Raw genomic sequence first — 7,626 nt, forward strand, 5'->3', positions numbered from 1 at the left:
TTTCCCTCTTTATAGTATGACTATCGATCCTAAACACACTCACATCCTCTATGGTGTTTTGAGTGCTAAAATAAAAATTTATTTGATACCTTTGCGTTGATTTTATTGGTTTTTGTTTTTCTCTTTCTTCTTTTTCAAGTTGGAGCTTGATCACTATCATCACATGTTCATCTTCATTTCTATGGACTTCTCACTTGCTTCATCACTTGGTATGTACCAACCTAGTTTATGATCATATTCGATGATATAGGTTAGTACTTAGGTTTCATTAATTATCTAAAATCTAATTAGGACTTTTAGAAGGCCAGTTTGCTTTCGTCACCTCGGTGAAGGCACGGCCAGGGACCTGCGCACGACGGAGGCGGCGTAGAAGATGGCGTGGGAGCAGCTCCACTCGGTCCCTAGAGCGAGGTCGACACCGTCTGCAGGGATGCATACGCGCTCGCCCACCTCCACGTTGCCCAGCTCTGCATCTGTGGGGCCAACGGCCAACCTCAAGGTGCCTGGCTCAAATCTTTGCGGAAACGTGCGACAGAGGCTATATTGGATTACGCGGACCAGAGGTTTAGGGAGGCGCTCGATAGGAACAGATGAAATTTTTTATTGGCCATCGAAAATTTTAGTACAAAGTTCATTTACAATCTTTCTTCCCTTTCTTATTTTTAGGTGTAGAGATAAATCACAAAAGTAATAAAAAAGTAAAACCAATTTTGTTAGATTTCTATAAACTAGATTTATATGATATAGGTGATAAAGATTATAAAATTTTTCTACATAATTAGATTTAAAATTTTCTTAATATATTCGTCTAACCACAAGCCACATGCGTCGCTATAGGCGTGGGCAAATAATTTATAAAAATAAATAAAGATAGGAAAAATATAGAGAAGGGAGGGAATCCAGGAAATAGAATAAATAAAGAGAAAGGAGTGAATCCAGGAAATAGAAAAAAGGAAAATAATTTATAAAAATAAATAAAGAGAGAGGAAAAAGAAAATAATTTATAAAAATAAATAAAGAGAAAGGAGGGAATCTAGGAAATAGAAAAATAATTTATTAATATAAATAAAGAGAAAGGAGGGAATCCAGAACAACAACAACAACAACAACAACAAAGGAGGGAATCCAGAAGATGAAAAAAAATGTAAGGAGGGAATCCAAGAAATAGAAAAACAGCAAAAATTATAAAATAAATAAAGAGAAAGGAGGGAATCCAGAACATGAAAAAAATGTAAAGGGGGAATCCAAGAATAGAAAAACAGCAAAAAAAAATGTAAGGAGGGTATCAAGAAATAGAAAAACAGAAAAAAAAAAGTACGCTAAAGGGAGGGCTTGAACCTCCGACCTTGTGGTTAACAGCCACACGCTCTAACCAACTGAGCTACTCCAGCAGTTGGTGCCAGCAGTCTTTAAAGTTTTTATAACATTTTATCTACTCCAAACACCAAGCAGACAAAGACTACTCTATTGAATATTTTATGATCCAAAAGTAGCAACTAAGACATATAAGTGGAGAGGCGGCTGCCGACAATGCAATGAACAAAAAGAAAATGTCACGTATAGCAGTACGATGAAAAAAAAACTTTTCCAAACAAGCAATCTATCAGAGTCAAATTACTGAATTCTCTAAATACGAACCTTTCAAGCCATGAAATAAAGAGAAACAGACTGATCATTTAGAACAGTTTACATAACTCCCGATAAGCAGATCGTGCTCAAATCCAACAAAAAAATGGCAACAGCTGCACCCAGCCATGGCACCCTATTTTTTCAAGTACTGTTGCTAGAAGGCACGAGGAGTATATTATTGCCATTTATCAAAAGTCGTGCTGCCAAGATTTCTCTCAAGGGTCCAATTTGTTCGCCAATTATCCACTGCTCTTTTCACTGTGGCCCTGGCCTCCAAGATCTCTGCATCTGTGAATTTGTGCTCCACAATTCCTATTGGACCTGGCTGGAGAACGTGGATTACAGTCTCAACATCTTGCTCCACCTGCCTGAGAGAGCATCAAGCAAGAAAATGAAAACATAACCCCATTTCATTTTCAATGAAATTATGGACACACAGAAATGAAGTATCTATCATATTGCGTAGGGTTAGTGAAAACTCGAAGTTAAAATATACCTGATAAGTTGGGGTACTCTTTGAGGCAACAGTCTCAGGAAAGACATCAAGCTAATCTGTATAACTCGGAAGAAGAAGAAGATTACCCAACTCTGATGAACAAGCACAAAATAATGACACAGTTTCTCATTCATAGTGTAACATAACAGTATATCTTTTTCAGAAACGAGAGGAGTTCCCTAATGTAGCTACTGAATAAACTGAATTTTGGCTGTTGATTTATCTATCCGACCTTATGACAATTTCCAAATCGTCACTGTATTCTGGAAAGCAGATAAGCTGATTAGAGAACAATTGATTACTCTTAGCCACAGCGATCAGAGGTTAGTACTTCTTAGGAAAGTCCACTAGAGCCAATAAAGTTGTAACTTAGGAGTTCTGGTTCTAAACAACGTCTGTGTTCACTGGCTTCAGATCAAACTACCAATGGACTCCCTGAGGAATTTGTTTGTTTCCCTAATTTCATGATGAGGGATTAGGATCTCTGTCATGTGGGGCCACCAGTACACTTGCCGGGGCCGCACCAGGGACGCGCGACGTGCGCAGGGAGCGCCATAGGCGCATGGTGACCGCGTCCAGCAAGGGGGTTGAGTGGCAGGAAAAGGTCCAGCGTTGCATGGTGACCGCGTCCAGCCGGGGATTAGTGGCAGCAAAAGGCTGTCCTCAATTTGGGCTGCATGGTGACTGCGTCCAGCCAGGGGATTAGTGGCAGCAAAAGGCTGTCCTCAATTTGAGGAGTCTTTCCATCTTACTTGACTAGGGGATTAGTGGCAGCAAAAGGCTGTCCTCAATTTGGGCTGCATGGTGACTGCGTCCAGCCGGGGGATTAGTGGCAGCAGAAGGCTGTCCTCAATTTGATGAGTCTTTCCATCTTACTTGACCAGGAGGCTGAGCGCCTATTTATCTCTGGAATTCGGAACATTTGAGAACTAAGCAACGACAGTTATTTCCCAATCTCCCTCTTTCTCTCTCAATCTCACCCCCTTCACCATTGGGCGTTCAGGGGAACAACCCCACGCCGTTACCAACCGAGACTACGAGCTACGTAGTCGAGGGCCAGCTACTCTGAATCCCGACGCCCTTGACAACCTGGTGGCCCCGCATGACATCTCTCCCCCCCTCGATGAGCAGCTCGTCTTGGAGAAAGTGACATCTTCATCGAGCGTCATCCTGCCTTCCAGCTCGAGGACGAGCTGCTCGTCAAGGGGGAAGGGATGTCATGTGGGGCCACCAGTACACTCGTCGGGGCTGCACCAGGGACACGCGACAGCGCTCAACGTGCGACGTGCGCAGGGAGCGCCGTAGGCGCATGGTGAGCGTGTCCAGTGCTGTATGGTGACCACTCGGCGCATGGTGAGCATGGTGACCATGTCCAGCGTTGCATGCTGACCACTCCAGCGCTGGTGACCGCATCCAGCAAAGGGGTTGAGTAGCACGAAAAGGTCCAGCGCTGCATGATGACCGCGTTGAGCCGGGGGATTAGTGGCAGCAAAAGGCTGCATGGTGACCGCATCTAGGAGGCTGAGCGCCTATTTATCTCTGGTATTCGGAACATTTAACTAAGCAACAACAGTTATTTCCCAATCTCCCTCTTTCTCTCTCAATCTCACCCCCTTCACCATTGGGGGTTCAGGGGAACAACCCCACGCCGTTATCAACCGAGACTACAAGCTACATAGTCGAGGGTCAGCTACTCACCCGATGCCCTTGACAACCTGGTGGCCCCACATGACATCCCCCCCCCCCCCCCCCTCGATGAGCAGCTCGTCCTCGAGCCGGAAGGCAGGAAGACGTCGACATCTTCATTGAGCGTCATCCTGCCTTCCAGCTCGAGGACGAGCTGCTCGTCGAGGGGGGGAGAGATGTCATGTGGGGCCAGGTCCAGCGCTGCATGGTGACCGCGTCCAGCCAGAGGATTAGTGGCAGCAAAAGGCTGTCCTCAATTTGGGCTGCATGGTGACCGTGTCCAGCCAGGGATTAGTGGCAGCAAAAGGCTGTCAATTTGAGGAGTTTTCCCATCTTAGTTGACTGCTTCCTCCGGCATCAGAAGGCAGCAGCGTGTCTTGAAACCTTCCTGTGGTAAAAGGAGATGCCTGAAAAAGAATGTAAGAAGCTCGAGTGGACTCAAGGCCCTTTTTTCCAACATAGGGGTTCCTTAGCTGTGATGAAAATGCCAAATGTTCTGTAAATGAATTCTTGGAGTTGGTTTAGTGGTGATCTGAAATTGTTTTTGTTCTTCAGCATTGTTCGTTGGTATTTAGGAATTTGCATGCAGCAGATTCATAGTATCAAATTTACCTCAGAGATTAATTTTCTTTCTGCACATGCATTTTTAGCAGACTAGCAGTTAATTGCAGAAAAATAGTGCAATTGTTGGTTTGTTTGTGCCCTCTCTAATTACTCTACTCACGCAGAACTTATTTAATTGACAAAGGAGGTACCCTGATCGGCCTTTCTCTGAATATAGTTGGTTAACCCTAAAATTTGATTAAGACTGTAGTTGTCCATTCCTTTCAATGGCCACATTTCTCAAAATAATCTGTTCCTCGCAGTTGAATAGCTCTTATATGCTCCAGATAACTCTTAGGTGGATCTCCCACAAAATGGGGAGGGGGAGGAAAATACTATATCATGATCAAATGAAGGAGCAATCAACTTCATTTTTTCTGAAGGCAAATGATATTATAGAGAAGTTTCGCCTTTGCTCATGGGATTAGTTATTTTGGTGTTTCAGTTCTTTCTTTTAATGCAATCTTGGTGCAGTGACGACTGACGAAGTGTGGTGCTAATGTATGTTAGAACAGGTGCCAGTAGGTTCGCTGCAAGGAGTTCTGGTTTGAGCAACACTAACGAGGTTTGCAATTGCAAATTTGTCGATATCTTAGATTATCTAGTTGCTTTGTCATGTAACAAAACTTATTTTATAGAGCATATATGTTTTTAGATCTGGATTGTAAGCTTCAAGTTTGTCTAGGCTCTGGGGTTTCAGCAAGCAAATTGATGAGGATGGTCTAACAGTCATATGCTAACAGAATACATGGATGTTGATAAATCATTTGCATATAAACATATATTGAGAGGTGATAGCTTTAAGGTTAGTTCCTCTTGTCATATTATCTGCAGCCATTTGACAGTTTAGAAAGGGTTCAAATCATGTCTTATTAGTTAAAAAAAAATCATGTCTTCTTGAATCTTGATATAAGGTTCTATGTACAACCACCAAATAGGCACTGAAATATTGTTGAGCTGTCCCTTTCAACCACAAAGCAACGACTATGTTTGTGATACCAACAGTGTGTTTACCTCACCCAGCTGTATCTTGTATTAGATTAGCACGCTTTTAAACTTAAGGGAGGGTTTTTACCCTTCCACATAAAAATAAATAATATTTTCTCTTTGCTGCATAAATTCTTAAATGCTGAAATTTTATCTCACCATCAGCGAAATAACAGTATTCGTGGGTGGCTGACATGCAAGCTACATCTGATGCTACTACTAAACGTATATGGTCACTCTTGATAATTGTGAGCTGTTTATTAGTTCCTAATTTTAAATGTGAGGTGGAAGTATTTGGTCCTCTCGGAACAGGGCTATGTGACTCACGCACCATTATATCCATGTAAGCATCTTCCTAGCCTATTCTATTTTAGATTTGTACTTGGAATATATTCACTTATGTTCCTTGGGCGGTATATTCAAGAACCAAGAATAAAGTTCATGTCTTTGAAGTGTGTTGTTCCTGACCCTCCTAGAAATGGAGGCAGTGGCTTTCGTTGGCTGAGTTTTGCTACAAACTTGTCATATCACACTTCTCTTGGTTGCTCTCCCTTTTAAGCATAGTATAGTTATTAACCTCTTATGGAACTCTACCTGAACTACCTCCTGACTTGGCCCTTCAGTCACTGATGTGTTGCAGACAAGAGCAGCCTACACTCAATTACTCAAGCAGCATCTAGCAACAGCTCAAAACCATATGAAAGTCAAGGCTGACAAGCACGGAGTGTAAAGGAGTTTTCAGGTAGGGGACAAGATGCGTTCAAACTCCAACCATATACCCCAAGCTTCTGAGGTGAATCAACCCTGTCCCAAGTTCTCTCTCAAATTATTTGGCCCTTATACTATATTGGAGAAGAACGGATCCGTAGTAGGGACAGAGCTAGAGAATGTACAAAGGGGGGGCCAGCTAGTAATCAGCTTCTAAATAGAAGGGACCAAATACTAATCGTCGACTAATTTAGCTTGCAAATAAATATATACATAAGGGTTTAGATGAAGTATGAGGGGGGCATGGATCCCCCTAGTCCCCCTACTGTCTACGTCCCTGGTCAATAGCATATCGTCTTGTTTTTTCTCCCGAAGCTCAAGGGCACAATGTCTTTCATGTGTTCCAGCACAAACAGGTTGTTCCAGATTACACTCCAGCTCTTTCCTGACTTGTTCAAGTCAGTCGATTTGAGCAGCGTTTATCAGCAACCAGAGACTGTCCTTGATCGGCATTTGGTAAAGGTAACACTGCTGTTCCACAAGTTCTTGTGAAATGGAATCATTTTCCACCTGATGCAGCAACCTGGGAAGATTTCTACAGTATGCAAGCGTTTTCCAACTTCAGTTGCTTGGGGACAAGCAACATCTGCAGGCGGGGGAGGTGCCAATTATGCTGTCACTCTGGCCTGACGAAACTGAATGGCCTGCTTTAGACGCAGCTGCACAAGCATTGGACGAGACGCGAAGCTACAGATTACAGCGAGTTGAGAGCTAGCGTGTATGGGGCCAGAGGGCAGTGTAACATGTGGGCTTTATAGCCACAACTTGTATCAGCTAAAGCTAAGCAAATTTCAGACTGAAAAAGTTAAACACGGAACTGAGGAACCTTTCCTCATTCCTCCTATCCATCTCGCGATCTCTTATGTAATCCGCATGTCGGTGGCGTTTACTCCGTCCATGGGTCATTACAGTTACTGAGTTACCTGAATTAGGAACCCAATTTTGCTTTCAGATACATAGGTGAAATTGACGTTCGTTGGGCCGACATAGAGGACGAGTAAAAGCTATGCTCAACTTCAAAGTGATTTTCACGTATTCTGTTTTACAAAGTCCACACTAATGCTTATGTATCTTTGAAGGCAGGGGCGGACCCAGTATAGATGTACTCCCGATAATTTTTTGCCAAAAAATGATGAAGTTAACAGGCATAATACATGTCTACGCTTGTAATTAGATCAGATCCGAATATAATAGCTAGCTTACAGTAGGGTTTGGGTGATCGGTTTCACACAGCAGGAAGGGAAGAGAAGAGGTTAGCATACCTTGTGGGTGCTCGTCGTTGGCGAAGGGCAAGGCGAAGACCTGGCGAAGGGGCTCGACGAAAACCTGGTCAGCCGGCGTAGGCGGCAGCGGCGCTCGCCGAGTCGTCGCCCAGAGAGAGAGGGAGAGGGAGAGCACGAGCGCGCGGGGCTACCGCGAACGGGAGAAGGAAACGCAGGAGTGAAGTGAACGCAGCA

General features: G+C 43.6%; 1 long non-coding RNA gene and 1 other non-coding gene across 2 annotated transcripts; one reads left to right on the forward strand and one right to left on the reverse strand.

The window, feature by feature from the left end:
* Positions 1–1,317: 1,317 nt before the first annotated feature.
* On the reverse strand, positions 1,318–1,391 carry TRNAN-GUU (transfer RNA asparagine (anticodon GUU)). The gene has a single exon. It is a non-coding gene; the product is annotated as a tRNA-Asn (tRNA).
* Positions 1,392–3,989: 2,598 nt separating this feature from the next.
* On the forward strand, positions 3,990–7,423 carry LOC136514226 (uncharacterized). The gene is made up of 3 exons (XR_010773578.1): positions 3,990–6,194; positions 6,517–6,631; positions 6,711–7,423. It is a non-coding gene; the product is annotated as an uncharacterized lncRNA (long non-coding RNA).
* The last annotated feature ends 203 nt before the right edge of the window (positions 7,424–7,626 follow it).

Source organism: Miscanthus floridulus, chromosome 16, assembly GCF_019320115.1.
Source record: "Miscanthus floridulus cultivar M001 chromosome 16, ASM1932011v1, whole genome shotgun sequence".
Classification (NCBI taxonomy): Eukaryota; Viridiplantae; Streptophyta; class Magnoliopsida; order Poales; family Poaceae; genus Miscanthus; species Miscanthus floridulus.